The sequence below is a fragment of the Passer montanus genome, unplaced genomic scaffold, assembly GCF_014805655.1.
Source record: "Passer montanus isolate IOZ18808 unplaced genomic scaffold, ASM1480565v1 scaffold1, whole genome shotgun sequence".
NCBI classification, from domain to species: Eukaryota; Metazoa; Chordata; class Aves; order Passeriformes; family Passeridae; genus Passer; species Passer montanus.
The window spans coordinates 16,671,897-16,684,965 of NW_024356504.1; positions in this window are offsets into that span (position 1 = coordinate 16,671,897).

A 13,069-nucleotide genomic window follows, 5' to 3' on the forward strand; every position below is an offset into this window, starting at 1 on the left:
CCATTTTCTTGAATATGTTTTAGAAGGATGTCCAGGAGTGGCCCTAAAAATTAAACCAAGCTTCAGTTCTAATTATGGAAAAAGTTCTTTCTCAGTCTAGAGGTAAAAAGCAATGCCATACTAAATGGATAATTTACTAAATAATTGAACATCATTTTGTCTGGAGCTTCAGAAATACACAATGTGTTCTTTTTTACTTCCAAACATATATGCATCAATGTAGATGATCAAGATGAAGATAAGCAGTTGTATAGGAGATACTTGTGGGCTACTTACATTTTTGCTCTGCTTTGAATATGGTTCTTTATCTGTGAAATAATTTACTTTGAAGTATGTGCTCAGACAGAAATTCTCCTTGAGATTTAGGGGGCAATGATGCTGAAAATATTGTTGGCTGGGGTTTTTGGTGTTTTGTTGGGGTTTTTTTTTAATATATTAGGCACAAAAAAACTCTCAGTAAAAATATTCAAGGTCCATTCTACTTTTGACTACTAAAGATCACTCTTAGTAGGCTGCAGAAGAATGACTTCTAACTGTGTCTGTCTGGTATGGGCTATTGTGCTAGTAACTCCTCATGCATTTTCAGTTTGTTTCTTTCCAGTATTATGCTACCCAGTTTATTTTCAGTGGTGGGTTTTTTTTTTTTTTCCTTCTCCTCTCTCCCCTTCCTAAACTTCTGTCAATGTGTTATGGTAATGCAGCTCGGCTTTCCACTCATGAGGTGCCTGCATTCATTGGTGGGTGATACGAATAAGTAAAACCTGTCTCGTAGTGCGCATTCACAAGAGTGTTGAACTGAGATTACACTGACATCTGAAATTCTGGCAGTTTGTAACTCCAAGTGCTTACACTTTGTAAATCTCAATCGCGTCCTTAATGTAGATTTTGTTTCGTTTCCTGCTAAAGAGTAAAAAATGTAAATTTAGAAAGACTGTCACTCTCCCCCTTGGTCTTTGAGTGATTTAAGTCATTCCTTTGTCAAGCGATCTAATGTGTTTTTGCAGCGATAATGTCTGCTTAGTCTCCAACATCTGTGTGCTGGACAGAAACTGAGATTCCTTGATGTGCCTTGGGTGCAACTGTATCTGCACCATAGCATAGTGACATGTAGGTAAAATATATGGCTCTATGCAACAAGTACAAATGAGACTGTTTTGAACTGAGCATTGTTTGAAAGCTATGATGAAAGAAGCTAGTGTCAGGTGCAAGCTTATTTGATTTTATTGAAACTCTCCTCTTACTTGGAGAAACTGGAAGTAGAGTGAGCCTGTTTTGCCATAACTGGCTCTGGAACTGTTGACTCCTCGGGAAGGTCAGGTGTGGGTGAGAGTGGCATGACTCAGGGCTCTTTCTGGCATGGGCTGACTCACAGCCCCAAGTTCATGTGCCTTTCTGTTGCCTGCAAAATCAGAAATCTGTAACTATGGCCTCTTCTAAGAAGAGCTTGAACCATGTCCTGGGTGAATAGAGCAGTTCTCTGTGAAGAGAACATTTTCTCCTGATTTATCTGAACAGACATCTCTTGCTGGAGGTTGTTCCCACTGGGACTGCAGGACACTTTAGGTTTGTTCCTGGATTGAGTTTTGACATGGCTTTAGCTCTCAAAACTGGGCATGGTTTGTTTCCTTGTCTTCTTACTTTCTCCACAGATGTCTGCCACCTTCTTTCCTGCCTCTATGTGCATGCACTTAAGAACTTTTTATCAGCCGAAGTGGCCGCAGCATTGCTGTGTGCTGTAGGCTGTCTGTGAATATGGCTTTTTTAATTTTTTTTTTTATTTAAATTTAGAGCAGAGGGAACCAGAAAGACTTAGCTCCATGCCTCTGAGCCCCAAAGAGCCCAAAGGCTAAGCAGATACCTGAGATCCAGTTTTAAGCCACAGAAGATTGGGGTTTTTTCTGCATTGTTGTTTATTGATGCTGGAGTTAACACTGCCATGAGGGTCTTTCTCTGGTCTAGACCTTAGAAACAGACTGTTCCCCAGCAGAGAACTGATGAGCCTCAACATGTCAGACCAACAACTGCCATTTGCCCTTGTACGGCATCACCTGCTAAGGAAGGAAGGGAAAGTTCCAGCTACAAAATCATATGGTTATACAAATACAAAGTGCTTCTTACAAAATACGAACAACATGCCAAAATAAACCACCGCTCTCTGCAGCAGAGAAATAGAGCAGCTGCTCTTGGGCAAGATCAGGGGTGTAGCTGCAGATGCGGAAATCAGCCTCCGCGCCGGGGGGCAGTGGTGGAGTGAGGTGGTTTCTGTTGCGCAAAGAGCATGGTCTTTAAATAAGTGAAGGGCTGTGTGCCCTGCTCTCATGCCTTCCCGAGGAGAAGTTGTGGGACGTGGCCGTGCTCGCTCCTCAGGTTCTTTGAGCTGGCTGGTTTCTCATGATGCTGATGTTCCCATGGGCTCCTGGCAGGGGAAAAGCAGAGGGACTGGTGCGGGGTGGGCTCCAACCTTTTCCTGCAGCAGTGGCTTGGTACAGCCATGGGTGCCCAGGATGGTGCAGGAGCAGAGAGAGGACAGGCTTTGGTTGCTGTGGGGTCCAGCACTCCCCATGTGCTGTGGTGGGGGCTGGCCTCAGGCTGTGTCCGGCCAGTCGCTGCTGGTGTCCCTGGGGGCTGTCCAGTTTTGCTCAGTTGCTTCATTGTTTTAATTACTTTTTTCTTTTTCCCTTTTTAATATGGAAGATGAAATAAATAGAAATGCTGACAATTTAAATGCAGTAAAGATCCCCTGACTCCTTTGTTTAGTGTCTTCTTGTAAAAGTTTGCTTTGGACTTAATTGTTGAAATTGAAATGGACATAATTCTTCTGAGTGAAAATTCATCTCAAGCAAAAGTTGCTTCTGGCCAAACCAGTGTCTTTAATTTCTTGTTATCTGAACTTTCATTAAGTTTTATTTTAAAAAAATCGAATTAAACCCCATTTTGTATTTTAACTCTTCTCAGAGTTAAACCAAGAATTCATTTAAAAGTCCAAGGGAAGCATTTTGACTTTTAGAAGTTGTTCTCAATTCTTTCAATAGACAGATCCAAGTTTGACATGCAATATCAAACCCTGTTAATTTTAAATAAATTGATAAATAAAATAGTTGTCAAGAATGTTGCCAAGCCTTTCTCATGTAGACTTCTGTGTGTCAGCTGCATTTGGTTCTTATTTTTAGGATTTCTCCATATTGTAACAGGTTTAAGTCCCCAAAGCGAGGACTGACGTCTTGAAGATCAACATCATCATCTCTTGTAAGCTTAGGCCAAAAGACAGGAGTTGCAAGATCTCTGACTTATGTAACAATACATTTTTGAATGATGAAAATTCTGCAATGAATTTTATTTAACTCAGCAAAACAAATTTTCAAGGATGCTCTGCTTTTCCTAATGAGAGGTTAAGTGGGACACCGGAATTTTATTTAATTGGCAGCATTTGACTTCTAAGCTATTGCAGTTCACCTTACCAGCTGAAACGTACACTGTGTTTGAAGCCCATGGTGGGTAGATAATTTTCCTTTAGAGCAGGGGCAGGTCATGATGGTGCTGCTTGCACATTGACAGTATCCCCCAAGGGGACCAGGTTGGAGCAATGCTCTGGTTTTGCAGCCAGAGCGAAGGCCTATGAGCTGTGCTTTCAGTTTTGGTCGTTGGGTCCTTCTTGCCTCTATTTGAAGAAATACTTAAGAGAGCAGCAGAATCTTGTGGATATCTGTGTGTTTTACCTTCAAGACATTCCCCATGACATAAGGTCACCTTCTGCCCGGACCATGCAAGCTATGCCTTATGGTTTCAGGAAAGTACCAGTGGCAGTGTTTGACTAGTTTGGACAGAAAAGCATTTACTGGATATGTAATATGAATTGTTTCTGGAACTCTGACCTTGATTAGGCAAGTGTGATTATCTGCAGAAACCCTACTGGCAGCTGTAGCCACCCACAGAATGAAGAATATTTTTCCAGCACAGTCTCTTCTGCTGCAGAGAGCTCAGAGGGGAGCTGGTGCTACAGTCTAGATATGTCAGCTCTCTGCTGTGGATGCTGACGGAAGCTTCTCACAGTTGGCTTCAGCAGAGCTGATCTGTGGGGCAGCCAGCTGAAGGCTGCTCTATCTGTCTATCTTCTTCACCCACCAGATCATCATTTTCTGAGAATCCCTGAGCTGTTTGGCCACAGGTTCAGGTTGTGCTGATCCTTCCTACCGGGTAATAAGCAAAACGCTAGGGACAGCTTTCAAGCCTCTCTGCAGTATGAGCCTCAAGGGCCATGGAATAGTTTGAAAATTGGGTATGTAGCTCTTTGTAAATTTTAAGAACCTTAAAAACAAAAAGGGGGACGCTCCCCCCCACCTTTGTAATTAAAATTTTTGGCATCTTTTTCAGTCTGAGTTGAACCAGTGCTTCTTCATTGATCCGTGTGAAGATTGCTGAGCCATATAAAGACCCTGCTGTCATATTCTTGTCAGATATCCTGTTGTGTTCCTGCCCAACTAGCAAAATGTCATGCACAACACAGCCTTTCCTACACAGAATAGCCTTAGGCAAATGCACTCTACTAGTGCCTAACAACCCATGGGATCTAATCTCTGCTCCCTTACTGACTGTTCATAACCTTTCTGTGCACTTCAAGACTTTTCAGACTAATCCCTCTGCATATAATCACAGCAGATACGAAATCGGGAAGGGAGCACTGGCCAGGGCTGGATCTGGGGATCTGAGTGTCTGCTATGGTAAACCTATATTTTCATCACTTTTGCACATTATTTTCAGGAAGCAAAGTGTCTGTGATGACTTAACCACAGGAAAATGTTTAATATATTCTTATTGACACCCAGGCAATGACAACCCTTTTACTATGGACAGTGCTTCTAGTATTTGGGACACCCTCTAAATATGACCCCTGAAGGTGACTGCAGTGGAGCTTTATCATACCTGAGTATCCTCCTTGGATAGCAGATTATCCTGTGTGCCAACAAGAAGCCCATTGAGGGGTTATTTGGCATTCTGTGGTAGTGTAGTCATTTCCAAATAACTGGATTTCTGTGGTATGCCAGTGTTGGTTGATGCACCTGGAGGTACATGCCTTTCATGAGCTGCAGTGGGGGAGACTTATTCTGTGGATGTGATGATTTGGTATTTTCTATGAGATGGTCCACTTGGGGGCATGTGTTCCAAAAGTCCTGTAAGGTCCTGGAATAATTGCTATTATGAAGATCATTTTAGAGTGAAGCATGTGCTGCAAGGTGACATTTGAGGCTGGGTGGAGTTGAGATGCCTGATTAATTGCTATAGTTAATTAAATCCACCTCTGAAAGTGGAGGGAGGTGGAGATGCTGGCTGAAGAGACATGGGAGTGCAGCAAGTGCAGCATTGCAAGCTCAAGTGAGCTCCAAAATACTGGAGTTTTCTTGATACTGGCATGTCCTTCCAAAGACAATCTCTATCCAAAATCCAATTATATTTTTGGCCTGGGTATCTGATGGGATGGCATTAAGCGGCCTTTTTATTTATTTATTTATTTATTTTAATGTGTGAATCCATCCCAGTTTATAGCAGCTGTAAGAAAGTAAATTAAACCAATGTGGGCCTGGTGACTGCTCACTGCAGGAACCTCTGTTGTGGCTTTAGCACTGCAAACAAAACTCACTGCTGTGAGCTGAGCAACTCAGATCAAGGCTGCAGATACCAACTTCTGCTCTCATCTCGTGTGAGAAACTTAGCCCTGCAGGTTAGGGTTGGGCTGAGATGGCCTGGCAGCAAAGGTGCCTCTAGGTAAAGAGATCACATTTTTCATCAGCACTGCCAAAATGGTTCCTTTCGTCCCATGATAATTCTCTGAAGTATGTTTCCAGCTACACTTTAGAGAGTTGCAAATCGGGTGATTTGTGTGTCAGTAACTAATGCCCTTTGCACTGAAGCCACAGCAAATAGGGAGCTGCTGCTTCATTTTCCTCCCTTCCCGTTGATAAACAAACAAGTTCCCCAAGCTGTTAGTTATTCCAGTGAATTACACCTGGGATTAACCTGTGCGTTGGTTCACTCATCTGTGTGTAAAGCAAGCAGGAGCTCTGAGAACATCCACGAGAGCTGGAAATGAAAGATTCCTGCATGTTGTGATATATTCCAATGAAGGAGACACTTTGCATTATTTCTTGCAAATGTAGCAGGTCTGAGAGTACCAGGAAGCTTGCCCTGCCTGCTGGGTATGCTGTAATCCCAGGGAGGTGTTTGTGAGAGCAGCTTTGATTGTGTGGTACCTCTGACCTCTACAGACTGGGGTGCTGGAACAGCTTCAGCCCAGGATGGCTCTGCTGGTTGAGGGGAGAGGTCAGAAAGCCCAGGGACTGAGTGAGAAAATTGTTCACTGGGACAACTCATGTCTGGACTGATACGCTTTCTTTAGTCTTGGAGAAAGTTCAGCAGGCTTAGCTTCTCTCTCAACACACTGTCCTTAGGAAAATAAGTTCAACCAGGGGAAAGTGCCCAGACATCACATTTTCAAAACAAAGTTTCCATTTTTTTCATGCGTTCATGGCATTTTGGTCAGGCTGTCTGAAATTCTAACTGTGCTGTTACAGCGTAAGACTCAGGACTCTCTGTCTTGCTGTATAATCTCCATGTTTGCTCTAGCTATAATTTAGGAAATAGCCAGAGACTGGGGTCCCTATAATGAATTACTTACTGGTCTAAATGATAGATGTGACAAATGACAATATAACAGACATCAGAAAAGGAGGGAGCAGCATACTGCAGCTTGTGGATTTGTGGTTAGAGTTTAGATGCACCTATATTTTATTGGGTCCTCTGTTTATACCAACACGGGAGGCCAGATTCTCATGCCGTGTGAACGACGAGCTTGGTGCAGGGCCTGCTCTTTGATGTTTGTAGGCAAAAGGATTTCTCAGGAGCAGTTTGAATGAGGTGAGGGGCTGATGTGTGCTGACTGGAGCTTAGAAAGCTGTTCCAAGCATGAGAGAAGGTGTGGGAGATGGTGCAGAAATGCCTCTGTGATGAGGGAATGAAGGGGAATGCAAGGTCAGTGCTGCAGGACTCGCTGGGGGGTGGGTCGGGTCACATGCAGGACCGTGGGCAAATCCATTAACTGCTCTGTGCTTAAGCTTTACTGCTGTAAAGTGGGGATGGTAATGCAATATCCTTGGCTCCTGTGGTAACTCACAGTTGATAACAGAGATGTCCAGCGTAAACACAGCTAAGCCTGGATCTGGGTGTGCGTTTGGGTTTGTGCCGTTCATTCTTTTTGATGCTTTCAGAAATCCTGCCAAAGTCAAGGGGCTGTGAGAGACCAGGCTTTCTGTCAGCATCTGGAGACCAAAATCCCAGCAGAAGACCAGTTATTGTAGTATTCTACTTCATTAAGTACCTTCTTGTGGGGTTAAAGTAGCCTGTGAAAATGTGTTATCATGAGCAGTGGAGTGTCTTATAGCCCTTTGGGAAAAGGGAAGATATGCTATCTCTACACTTCAAGATCTATTTGTAGTGGCAGCCACGTAGATTGCATCCCCAGCTTTCTGCTCATCATAGCACCTGGACACTTCAGATATTGTGGATAACTCTGCTCTGCAGGAGTTTCCCAAATAATGCATGTTTAGTACTTGCTGGAAGAATCTTGCATACAGAAGCTCTGGAACCATATAGATCAAAACTCAAATAACATTTGACGAGGAATATATATTATGTTGCCCATGAAGCCATGGAAGTAGAAATAATTTCACATTCTTGCATCCTTGAAGGAAGCTGTTTCTTCTACTGACTGCTATGCTACTGCTGGGGTGTGTATGGGTTAGTACATGCTGAGCAGTATGTTATCCTTTCGTGGTAGTTCCTGACCTGAAATGAACATTGCTCTGTTACCATTTTTCATGGAGTTTCAAGCAACAAATGCAGGGAACTTTTTTTTAGGACAATGGAAAGTTTAAATGTGAGTTCAGGAGTTTGTAGAGTAATAGATCCTGTCCTGTCAGATTCAATACCAGAGGGTATAAAATATGTCAGCTAATTCATCAGCTGTTGGGATTAGATAACATAACTTAATTAAGGTACAGTTTGGCTGAAAAACATGCATTAAGACAGGAGTGATGCTATTACTGAATACCATGTAGCAACACGTAGATGTCTTTTCTGGAACAATAGAAGAATAAACAGACATCAAAATGGATAAATCTTTTCACATATTGCTGAAGATGATCAAATAACTAATGGCAAAACCTATCTTTGTTTTTTTCCATTTTTAAATCCTTCATAATCCGGTCCTCTCTTCTGTTTTCAGCTTCTTAGTGTTTGCCAAATTGCTTCTGAACATTTTTCGGCTGATGAGTTGCTCATGAGGGCTCTGCTCTGTAACTAGCTGGTATTTGTTCATGATGTGCTTGACTGGCTGCACTCTCATTCTTTCTGAGTAAATGGCTTAAACTTTTTGAGCACAGAGGAATAATGGAGCCATACACACTTAAACTGTGTAATTTGATTATTTATATTAAAGTAATGAAATCTTTGGGTTTGGGACTGCTTTCATAGGCAGTGATACAGGCATTCCAAAAAGGGAATAAGTATGACTGGACTGGTAGCAGCAGCAGACAGATTTCATTGACTTTCCCTTCATTCAACCTGATGAAAAAAATATTTCAACTTGTGGTTCTTGTTCTTAGTGGAGTGCAATGTGTCTAGGTGTGGTGGCTGACCTTTCTCCTGGTTTCCTATACAGATATGGGTTGGTCACTGCCTCACTGCTTGTACTGCTCAAGCAGCACTGCTCATCCCTTCAGCTGTAGAGGTGGTCCTCTCTTTACAGGCTTGTCTTGGAAGGAGTGGAGGTGGCCTGAAACAGACTGATCTAACAGCAGACTGCAGTGGGCAATTGGGATTCTTATGCTTGAGCTTGGCCCTTGGCCTTCTTTAACACTGTAGGTGTCATGACCTATGTGACTTATTCTTGACAAACAGCTAAGGAACTGATTCTCTCCTGTCTTGGAGAAGCATTACTAGGGGATGGGAAAATATTATGTGGCAGTTGGTTTAATAATAGGCTTTTTTCATTTTTTAATGGGCAAAAGCAATTAGAATCAGAAAACATTCTGTATGCACTAAGGGAAACCTTCAGGATACCCAATATTACACTGCAAATGGAGGTTTGCTATGGATATAAGAGGGAAGGAAAGTTCAACTTCTGCAGTAGTGAAAACCTTGAGATGGCCCAAGGAGAAAGGATATATAGGATCTCTTCGCCTGTCGGTCACCCTCTCTTGTCATGAGGAGCAGACTAATGCGTGTGAAGAATATGCTTATTTATATCTGTGGTTTTACCAGAGGGGGTTGTCAGATTATACTTGATAAAGCTTGAAAATGTTTCTGCGTTTATGGCACTGTTGATTTGCTGAAAGGAACAACCCAGCAAATAACTGATGACTGATTTTTGCCGCCTTGTGCAAAAATATGTCTAAGTGCGTGACTTCCCTTCCACTGCAAGAGAGATCAACATCAGTATTGCAGACTTTTGGACTGAGGGAGAAACTTTGTTCAGAAGCAAGAGAAGAGGAAAAATGATAATTTAAGTATATTTCAATGGGACATTACTGTATCTGCATGTATTTTTTCTTGCTTTTGTATTAACTTAGGTCCCTTACTTTGTTTATCTTTGTTCTTAGGAGGAACAAAGGAGTGATTCATCACCAATGTGCAGGGATACCTCACTTTGCATTTGTATGGTATTGTCTGTCCAAGTGGCTCAAAGGCCTTTACAGACTTCAAGGGCTGTCTTCAGCTGGTATAGCAGTGCTATGCTGACACCATCTGAAAATCTGGTCCTATCTCACTTCCATTTTTGTCTGTGTTTTTTGACTTGACATATCATAATATTACAGATGCAAAACTAGTCCCCCGCAAACTCAAGAGCAGCATGATTTACTCATGGATGACTTCTCTAACATCAGCTTTTAGAACTGCATGAGTACCTGATTCTCTATTCTATCTGATTTTCCTTTTTCCTGTAGTTTTATTTATCTGTACTGAAACGCACTGAGTGAGTCCAAGTTAGCAACTGATGTGAATTATTTTGTACAGCAGCCCTGCATTTACTGTTATTTACTATCTGTCAATCCTAGGGGGGTGTCTCATGCATTTTATGATGGTTTGTCTTGTACATGATAATTTTATGTCAGTGAAAGTTTCAAAGCTAGATGTGCATTCAGATGTGGAGAGCTGCTCAGAACTCCCCTCTGTGATTGCTTTCTGTACCGTAGCTAATTATACATTAGTTGGGAAATGTGTGCTACTCATACTGTTGCAACATTCTAATGTCAAAATGTCACACTGGACCAAATGCTGCAATCCCTGTATTTCTCTGCAAGTAGCTATATTGATCTTGTCACTTCTGCAAAAAATTTATATATTTTATATATACGTGTGTATGTATGGGTAACATTTTATATTTGCGTGTTATGCATAATTGTTTTCATTTAAATAACATTGACGGGTGTTGATTAAAACAGTAATCTATTTTTTTTCTTAGCAGGTCTGTTGGGCTTTTTGTTTGTTTTCACTTGGCCACATTACTCTGAAAAATTTACAGGTTTTTTGACCACTTGAATATTTATGACTTCATGTACTTCCCCTTATCTTTGGCATGATCTGAAACTGGTTTGATGTTCCACTCTAAAAAATAATAATAGCATCAGTAAGATATTTTTCAGCCAACTATCTTTGGTATATTTAGTTATGAATTATCTGGACCTATTCACTAACAAACATTGTTTAACAGTTTTTAATAATTAATATTCTTCCCCATCAATAGAAAAAGTTGGAAATCTTAATTTCTAATAGGAAGTACTTCATCTTTGTAGTTCACATACATAAGAAGAAACTAAGAACATTGAAGGCTGGTTGCTACAAGGGAGGTGGTTAAATTGTCAGTAACATTGCAGAAACAGCAGAAATAGTTTTGACTGCTTTGAGGAAGCAACATTGGCCTTCTGATTAGCTCCTCATTTAAAAAAATCACACTTTCCTTTGTATCTCTTGCATCTACTAGGCATGATCCCTGTCTTTTGAAACAAAACTTTATTAATACTACTGGCTGTGGGCTGCCTGCACTGATGCTGAATGAATTTGGGTCCAAATAGTCCTTTTGGGGACTGCTAGTGTGTGGTTTGGCAACTAGTTTATTTTGAACCCTTAAAAATATAGCAAATAAAAAATAGAAAGTCCATGTGTAAAGGTTTTCATGCATGCATGTTGTGTTAAATATTACCTGTGATTTTCAGAAATGTCTCATTCTAATCTGTGAGGGCTTCCAGCAAACTGGAGTCATGTAATGCAGTTTTTAATTCTGGACGTTTAACAAGTGTTCAATGATTAAATTATTCTGCTCCCTGATGTGCTTTGGTGGTCTAAAATAACGTGGACTAAGATTCCCCCATCTGGGCTTTACATTTCCCTGAAGTCTTATATAAGCCATGTAATACAACGGGATGCTGTGTCACTTATTCCAAAGGTATCATCACCAGTGGAGATTTGCCAGGTGACTTCATCCTCCCACTCAGTTTTGCCTCTGTCTCATGGTTGTGTTTCGGGGAGGGAGCATACCAGCTTGTTGTCCTTGTGCACATTGCTAAATTTTCTTTCCGTATTTCCTACTGTGGAGTCCTTGAGGATTACTTGCCCTTTTAGGAAAGCTGAAAGGCCTCCTTTCATAGCTGCTTAATTCCTATCATAAAGATTTTTTTTTTTCCTCTGGCCCCTCAGTCTTTCTTTTTTGTTCCACTCAAGAAGGATTCCTTGGTATTTGCTTTGCTAAATATTGGATATTTCTAGCTGGGTAAAAATGTCTCCTGATTCTTTTTCCTTGTGGTCACAAATCTGTTTCTTGTATCTCCAGTTCTTGTACCATCTGTCCTTCCCCCTGCAGCATGTGTGGCTGTAATTTGGGTAACTTATTGTCCAAGAAGTCTTTGTTTTCTCAGATGCTGTGCATTAATGACGTTTGAGTTTTAGACTGTGTGTATTCTTCCCTTTAATGGATCAGAAGTTTATTTGGACCACTATCAGATTGGAAAACCTGAGCACAGCCAAGACACTACCAGAAAATCTTGCCTGCTCATCTGCTCTTTGCTTACAGGAAACAGTGAGCCTCTCCTACTCAGGCTGTCTCCCAAATTGGGGGTTAACTGCAGCCCCTTCCCCAGAAACTCAAATAAGCTTCATTTCAAAGATTTGGTGACATCATTTTGCAGAAGTGCTGGGTGAAGCATAAGTTCATTTCCCTCGGCACCACTTCTTAATGCATTTTTGTTCATCAAGGCGTACAACTAATGTGAAGAGGCAATTCAGTCTCAGCAGTCATTCTGCTGAGGGTGAAATACTGATAGGTACTTCATTTAATAAAATAATAATGCTGTGCAGCTGTACACTGTCTCTCCCACAAGGATCTCTAGGTACCTGAAAGAGTATTAAATAATTAAGCCTGACAATACCCCTGTATTTCATTAGTTCCATTTCACAGGTGGATTAGCAGAGGTTAAGTGACTTGACCAAGGTCAGGATCAGACCATATTCCTGTGAGGGAAGCCTGTTTGGGGGATAGTTTGTATGTGGATGGATCAGCTAGTCCTGCATCGGGTTTCTGTGACAACCTGGGGTCTGTGCTTGGAGGCAGAGCCAAAGCCCATGGCAGAATGGGGAGGGAACCAGGGAATCCTGGCTCTGTTTTCTTAATTTGTTTCCAAATGTCCAGGCCTAGGATAATCCATACTAAATGCGGTGACAAGACTGAAGGGTTTGATTTGCTGAAGCCACAAAAATATATAACTTGCTGCCCAAGAGACCTGTAAGCATTTATTTAATATTCACTGACATCTCCTGTCCAGTTGGCTCAGCGAATCATATTTTTGTAAAGTTATTTTGCACCATCTGTATTGAAAATGGCAACCTGGCCAATTACAATGGATTTTAACTCTCTTCTGTGAGAGAGTTTTAAAATGGAATGAATCCAGGAGTGAGGCAGGGGGAGGAAATACTGTATCTTTCCCAAGAAGAGTCAGGGTTTGATCCTGTGGGCAGATGAAATGTG